Genomic DNA, 8,446 nt, shown 5'->3' with positions numbered 1-8,446 from the left:
GTTCTGTCTTTCATATTCCCCTGTGCAAATGAATAGGCTGTGTTGTTACAGCTGAATCCATTTAGACGGTTCCCCCCTTTCAGTGTAGGTTTTTTTTTTTAAATCACCCCCCTTTCATCTTAATGCTGATCCTTATTCTGCAGAACTCATAATATGTGCTAAAAATCCATTATCCAAAGAATGGCGAAGAAACTGTTTTGATCAGATAGAACAGTTGAAGGTCAGGTTTGAATAGACGCGTGACATTATCCCTGCTTGATTGAGGATGGTTGCAGCATGTATCACTGCTTCAGCAGCACTGTCTGACAAACAGGAAGCACTCCTTAAAATTAAGAGTGGATATGAAATGAAGAATAATAAGGCAAAGCCCATTATATACTCTTGTGTCCACGCTGATCTGCTTTCTGTGGTTGTCATAAAGAGTGCTTTGCAATTCTTACCCCAAATTCCTTAGTTGCTTTCTCACCTCTGGTAATCCCCCCTTTTTAATGTTTAGAATTTCTTTCTTTCTTTCTTTCTTTCTTTCTTTCTTTCTTTCTTTCTTTCTTTCTTTCTTTCTTTCTTTCTTTCTTTCTTTCTTTCTTTCATTTGGGGTTGCAAGAGAGGATATGAGGCTCCATTGACCTATGAAGACTCTTCCTTCACTCAGACATTTGGGGCTTTTGAACTCTTGTTTTAAAGATAAAGATTAAAACCCTCACATTTCAGAGAGAAGAAGAAACTCCAGAGTTTTGATGGGATGGCCCAGTAAGTTCAAACATCAAAGATAAGGGCATCTGTTATCCTTTTGATACCCTTATGCTTGATTTCAGTAGGAACAGGGCTGTGCTTTGAAGGACATTGAATGTTTTCATAGTTTGAATTGATTTTTGGGGGGGAGAGAATGATCTTGTAGTTCCGAGCTGTGTTCTCAAGGACAATGCTCTGTTGTTAGACATTCATGCCACAGTATTTGACAGTCCTCATAAAACTCATTTATGAACCATGGGCTGAGTTTAGAGTGATATATAAATATCGCAATGAATTGTGCTGATTTGATAGATGATAGAGGCTTGCTAGATCAGTCCATTTAAACATGTCCCAGGGCTTTATCTTCCTCCTCCGTCCACAACTGGAATTGAAATAACATCTTTTTTAATAACCCTGCAAGGAAGACAGCTGGAAGTCGCACCTATGTTATGTGTGTAAGCAACCTTAAAAGCAGAATTCACAAAACACAATTCAACACTGTACAATGGCTTGAATACACGAAGACCCAATCCAAAACATACTGGTGGACCCTGCAGAAAGGGGAGGAAGGTGGATCAGGCCTGGGAAGGGGTTGGTTTTGGCAGCAGTGGTGCCCACCAAGTGGCCCCCATCAAATCCTAACCCCCTTCCTGCTACACCATCACTGGTCAACACAGACCTGTGCCAGCAATATTGCTGGTGCAGGTCCCAGTTGACCCATGGCAGCAGCAGGCGCACACAATGTTATTGTTTTAAAATTTTGTTGTAAGCTCAGAGAGGGGAAAGGCAGGCTGTTCATATTATACAATAAATAAACTTGCTAAAGCTAAGCGGGTCTGTGTTTGGTTTGTGCAACCTTGGTTTCCCATGAATGGTGGGCTGTCTCTACAGAAACGTAGTCTTGAGGAAGTCCCACTGAAATTAGTGGGACTTGTTAAATAATACTAATACTAATAATAATAATCAACTTTATTTCTATCCCGCCCTTCTCCCTAAAGAGACCCAGGGCGGCTTACAACATATTAAAAACAGATTAAAACATAATTTAACAAACAGATTAAAACATATTAAAAACACATTAACAGAAACCATAAAAACAGTAGTCAGATAAAAGTCAGAATAAAAAAGAGCATAAAACAGCAGTTCATAGAGGAATCAGGCCTGTAAAAAAACAACTAAAAGATGTATAAAAGATGTTAAAAAGGCCGTGAAGTCAGAAGGCTTGTTTAAACAGCAGGGTCTTCAGGCCTTGCCAAAAGGTCTCAAGAGAGGGAGCCATTCTCAGGTCAAGGGGAAGGGAGTTCCATAACGTTGGTGCCACTACTGAGAAGGCCCTGTTTCTTGCCGCCGCCCCACATACCTCCTTAAGCAGTGGCACTTGTAAAAAGGCCTTCTCTGATGACCTGAGAGGACAAGCTGGATTGTACGTTAATCACAACAAGTTTGTCTCATTGAATTCATTGGTGCGTCATTTGGATACAATCTGCAATTTTGAGTTTAATCACAGGGGAAAAAATGGGTGGGATATAAAAATATATGGGGATGACATGGAATTCCTCTCTTGTTGAAATCTGCAATTCAGTGCATGGTTCCAAACCCTTCCTCTCCTCAGTGGATTGCATTTCATATGACACAGACATGTCTATTGACTCTGTGCATTCCGTACACTGATGTGAATATACTATTTAAATGCATACTCTGCAAATGTATACTCGCACATGCCCAATTGCGTGGGAAGGACTTGAAATAAAGCAATATTTAAATATACATTTTGGGGGAGTGATAAAAAATTAGTGGAAGACAGAAATGTTGCAAGGTTTGAATGGAATGGCAACAGATAGATCTGGCCATCCCCAATATAATAATGATTGATGTTCCAATCTGAGTCATGCTATTTGTTCAATAAGTGAAACCTGAGTCTCATCTCAGAGTGTAAAATGGACAGTGTTAAAGACCTTTCAGGAAGGTCTGTCTCCCTGCCTCCTGCCGGCTTCCTAAAGAGATGCTTTGCTTCCATCTGCAAAACAAATGTTAGCATTCTTCCCTTTCATTTTTTTTTGTCTAGTACAAAGTTGCTTTCATGCAAAGCAGGTGGGCCTTTAAATAGCTATCTCTGTGACTGTGAAATTTAAATTACACAGCTTTCTGGCTAGATCTGCCTAGAGGAAATCATTTGCATGCAATGTGGAAAAGTGACCCTTTTTTTCCCTTTACTGTCCAAACCAGTACAGATTAACTCTTGTGTCTTTCAAAACAATACAAAATAATTTTTTAAAACATTATGTTATAGGTTATATTTCATCCTTGTAAAAAAATTTTATACAGAACTTAGTTTTATTATGGCATTATTTTTTCTTGTTTGTTTTGGTGATCTAAAAATTTAATAAAATAATACATTTAAAAAGATGAAACGGGAATATACTGAATACATAAGTCATTGCTGCAGGTATTTTTTCATAATTCATTGATTGTTAATCTACACAGCTCTAAAGCACACAATCTTAGCTATTTGTCCACATGATTCTGTAAATATTGTCACTGAATCCTACTCTCTGATCACGGATCTCTGAATACTCAGAAGCTCCAGGTGCACATCATTACCTGGGTTCAGACTTCTATTGAAGAAGAAATAACACAAGCCAACACACATTTTACTTCCTTAAATGTTACACCAATTCCTGGTATATTTGGGGTGCCGATTCAAAAAATGGCATCCGTTTTGCCCTATCACGTCTAGTTTTGGAGACACGGCATAGCCTCTTTTGTGAATGGTGCAAGCAGCTTCCTCATGAGGAAGCTTACACCATGGCTTCCTCATGAGGAAGCTGCTTGAACCATTCACTAATGAGGCTATACTATATCTCCAAAACTAGACATGATAGGGCAAAACGGATGCCATTTTTGGAATCGGCACCCCAGATTCATATCAAACCACCAGAGTTTGGGAAAAACTTTTCTGACCCTCAATTTTGTAGGCCTGTGTAATGGGAGGTTTATGCTATTTTTGTAAGATTTGCTTAATTTTTCAGTAAACAGGGTTTGAGCACTGAAAGTAATTTGGTAGCACACTCCTGCAAGTAACAGCAGTGATTTGTGTTTTATAAGGATATCTGCAGCTGCTAGAGGCCAGCTCTTCCTTTGGTTTCTGTTGCATTCACTGCCAGTATTACATTCGCTGCTCACCCTACTTCTTCCAAAATCTGCCAGGTCCAACACAGCTTTTGACTTCATTCACTGCCAAGAGGGGAAGGAATCATTTTACACCTTGGCCCCTCCTTTCAGATAGATGAGGATCTTGATGGAGGCTCCCATTCAAGGAACTCCTCAGGCCCTTAACATTTGGTAGCTGTCTTGTGTCCACTCCGGGGGAAATTGGCTAAGTATTGCTTCAGGATTCTGAGTCCCATTCTCACTTGCAACATCCAATCCCGATCTCACAACATCACCTCCTTCCTCAGAAAAAAAAAATTGCCAAGACCTCTGAGTGGCTAACAGCTATGTTGGGAGAGAACCGAATGCACAAGTTAAAGAAGGAGGTTATCAAAACACATGCAAGGTTACAAGGCCATTTTCCCATCACCAAAGCATCCCTTTCCTTGGAGGTTTAGCACCTCCATGAAGAAGACAAACAAGTTAGAATTCTGCTAGCCCAGTGCTTCCCAATCTGTCTAGTGCTGCAAACCCTATTTGTGAGTCATAGCATCTGGGTAACTTCCCAGAGTCCCTTTTGGCCCACACATCTCAGTTCTTCCTCTGGCACATTTTCTTCCATGGGCAAACACTCAATAGAGAGGTCTTTAACCCATTTTTGCCCAGCCCACAGGTGTACATATTTGGTCACTGTTGCATATATGCAACATTGGGCAGAGATGACTTAAGCAGAAATGTCTCACCCTCAGGTTGTCCCTTGTATTTCTCCATGGCATGCATTTCCAGCATGGCCTATGCTTCTTCCATCCTCAACTCCTGCATTCTTTTTTTTTCCCTGAGGCTTTTCTTGCTGCTTTTACTCTCACGACTGCTGGCCGGGTCCTGGACAGGGGACGGTTCTCAGCTACAAACCGCTACACTCTACAGCTCAAACACTTCTGCTGGTCATCCACCTCATGTGACTTCATTCAGCATTCCTCATATCTGTTGCTTGAGGAAGTTCCCCGAAATTTGCCTCAAGTTTTGGGTTGGGCAGAATTTCAGTGACAATTCTAGTATGTCAGTGATGTCGCTAGGGGTGTGAGGGTGGTGTGGGAAGCACTGGGTAATGCACAAGGGGGGGTGACACGCACTGGAGGGTGACATACTAAAATCACTGTGGCTAGGAGTAACCCCATCATGTTATATACCATTGGATGCAGAATTTCCAGCAGAATGCAATGCAAAAAAACCACACTGAAATATCTCCTTTCTATCAAAAGGTATTGGCAAACAACCCCCCAAAAAACAGTGGGGGCGGGGCAATGGTAGATCATCACACCCACCACCTGGAATGTTGCCCCGCCCACTGCGTGGGGGGTGACACACTGCCTCCCGCACCGGGTGATGCGAACCCTAGTGAGTGTGGTTACTTCCCTAGAGTAATTTGAACACAGATTGCTTGTTGCAGGGAAAGAAAGAAAGAAAAAAAGAGTGTGATTTTTGAGTCCCATGGCTTGATTTGAGTCACTAGTTTTGAATTCTCAGGGCCTTTGAACCCGAAGAACAGAAATCCATTCCTATTTTGTTGTCACAAAAAGCTGCGCAGGGGTTGCCACAGCAACGGGTTGAGTATCTGTTTCCCTGTTGATGACCTGTAATTGGTCTCTTTGCCACCAGATTTCAGAGCTGTTTTCCCCAAACAGCCACAGTTGGCTTTGCTGACCCAGGAGAGTCCTTCTAGCTCAGGGCAAAACCAGAAGTGAAGCCAGGGGATGTGTGACCTGTTAGCTTATCTCCTCCTGGAATGCAGCTATTTGGGGTCTGCAAATTCAATTGGAGTGGCAATAGGAGGGGGGGGAAATGCTTAACCCCTTATCCTTTCAATTTCTCAGGTCAAAATTGCCCTTTCCCATACAGGCAAAAGGTCCCTGATTTACATCACCATCACTGGGAAAGACCCCCTACTGCAGCATCCCTTCTCTAAACCCAGATGACATTTAATTCCAAACACTTCAGAAAGATCTCTGTATGAAAAAGCCATTTTCTTATAAAGAACACCCATTAAAGAAAACATCAACCAATCACCCTGGGCTAAAGAACATGATGCCATGCCAGATCCAGTCTTCCGGGTTGAGACCAATTATCTGCATACGTTTCAGTCTGGTTTGAGGTTTGGGATGCCTTGGTCATGTGGATGGATGACAGTGAAAGTATGAATCAAGGGACAGACCGTGAAAGTGTGACCCTGCTGATTCTCCTGAACCCCTCAGCAGTTTTCAATATCATTGACCAGGGTTTCCTTCTGGGTGACCTGGCAGGGATAGGCATGGGTGACACAATGTTTTGGTGGCTCTGCTCATTTCTCAGAGGCAGGGTCTAGAACAGGGGTGTCAAACTCATTTCATACAGAGGGCCGAATAGCATTTATGATGCCTGTTGAGGGCCGAAAGTGATGTCATTAGGCAGGAAGTGATGTCATTAAACAGGTCCGGATAAAAAATAAGCACTTTTTCTCATTTGGGAAGTCATTAGCTGCAAATGACAGAAGAGAAAATATACATATCTTGATCATATTCAAGATATGGGAAGAGTTCGGTTTTCAAGTGGGCTGCCCTTTCAGCAGTAAAACCTCAGCATGGCTCAGCAGCTGAGAGCCTGAGGGCCAGATTAAAAGCTTCTGCGGGCCGCATCCGGCCCCCTGGCCTCATGTTTGACACCCCTGGTCAAGAAGGTACTGGGGAGCTTCTGCTCTACTCCCTGCCATTTGGCTCAAGGGTTCTGCAAGGTTCCATCACGTTCCCTATGCTGTATGAAAGCACTGAATAAAGTTGTCCAGAAATTTGGGCTGGCTCCTCATCATCACGTTGATGATTCACACAGCCCTAGCTCACTTTTTCATCTGATCCTGGGGAGGCAGTGGAGCCCTTTTATTCATGTCTGGCAACTGGGTGGGATTCTGGGGGGGGGGGAAGAACCACCAGCTGCCTTGTGAGGAAAAGTCAGTAAGGTGAAGAATTACCATCACCACCTTCACTTGCTGGGCATTTTAAAGCTGAATTCTGCCCCCTCTCTCCCCACTGAGTGTTCTGTGAGGATGAAGATGAAAATAAGCCAGTGAAATATACCTCCCCCCTTCACTCATGACTTTCTATTGATTTCCCATTGTTAGATTTTAACTGAACGGCTCTGGTGGTTTTACTGGCTGAAGGGTGAGATACAAGTGCTTTAATGAATAATTAAATATACAAATAAACAGGTGACCAATTTGTTTCCAAGTTCAGTTCAAAGTGCAGGTGATGACCTTTAAAACCCAAAAGAGTTTGAGATCTGCATACCTTAAGAATAGTCTTCGCTCACATGTGTCTCCCATATGACTCATTCATTTTCTCAGGTTTTTGTGCAAGTGCTCTTGCCTTCAGAGGATTGGCAGACATCCCTTAAGCAGCGTTTTTCAATCTTTTTCAACTCATGGCGCACTGAGGAGGCACTAAAGTAGTCAAGGCACACCATCCGTTTTTCCTAACAATTGACAAGGCACACGATGCTGCTGGCTGGGGGCTCACATTTCCCAATGGCCCTACTAATATATGACCCGCTTTCAAACTCCCAAGGTATACCTGCGGACTATTCACGGCAACACAATGTTCCAAAGCACAGTGGTTGAAAAACGCTGCCCTAAAAGTAGAGTCTTCTCAGTGGTGGAATGGATCTTATGGAATGACCTCCCTGTGGAGACCTGGTAGGCCCTCCTCCCTACACTTCTTCAGAAGGTATGAAAGACCTGGCTTGTCTGTTCTGCTTCTGAATGGAAGGGTAATGTTCAGTGATGGTGGCAGGGCAGCCACAGCTAAATAACCCTGAAATTCAACTGTGATGACTTTTCAGCCTGTGCTGTCTTTTTAATTGGTTTATTTTGTCTGATTGCATTGGGATTGTTGTATCTATTTTGTTTGATTCTTCTGTAAGTCAACTTGGGTTGTCTTGGCAGGCAAGAAAGGTGCAATGGAACTGCTTTAAAATAAAGGAAAACAAGATAAATTAACAAGTGATCTGCCTAGCATGATAAATTTCTCAGGGGGCGTCTGCACTAGGAGGGTGCGGGGGGTGCAGGCTGCACTGGGTGATGTGCCCTGGAGGGGTGATGCACTAAAATTGCGCCTTTACGAGCTACCGCATCATACCATACACCATTGGATGCAGAATGGCCAGCGGAACACAATGCAAGAAACTGCATTGAGATAGCTCCTTTCCTTCAAATGTTATGGTCAAATATCAGAAGGAAAAAATGCATGGAGCCCTATGGAAAGTGAGCCATATCGCACGTTTGCTCGCGAGTAGGCGCACTTGCCTTAGTCCGTCAGAAAGGGCAGAATCAGAATTTGGAGGAATAAGACCATCATGTTATATATCAACCAATGCGTAATTTCATGCAGAATGCAATGAAAAAACCACATTGAAATATCTGTATTCTATCAAAAGGTACTGCCAAAAAACCAGTGGTACATCACCATGCCCACCACCTGGGGTGTTGCCCCGCCCACTGCATGGGGTGACACGCAGGCCTCCCGCATCAGATGACGCAAAT

This window comes from Tiliqua scincoides, chromosome 3 (genome assembly GCF_035046505.1).
Source record: "Tiliqua scincoides isolate rTilSci1 chromosome 3, rTilSci1.hap2, whole genome shotgun sequence".
Lineage (NCBI taxonomy): Eukaryota > Metazoa > Chordata > Lepidosauria > Squamata > Scincidae > Tiliqua > Tiliqua scincoides.
This window is presented reverse-complemented; position numbering follows the sequence as displayed.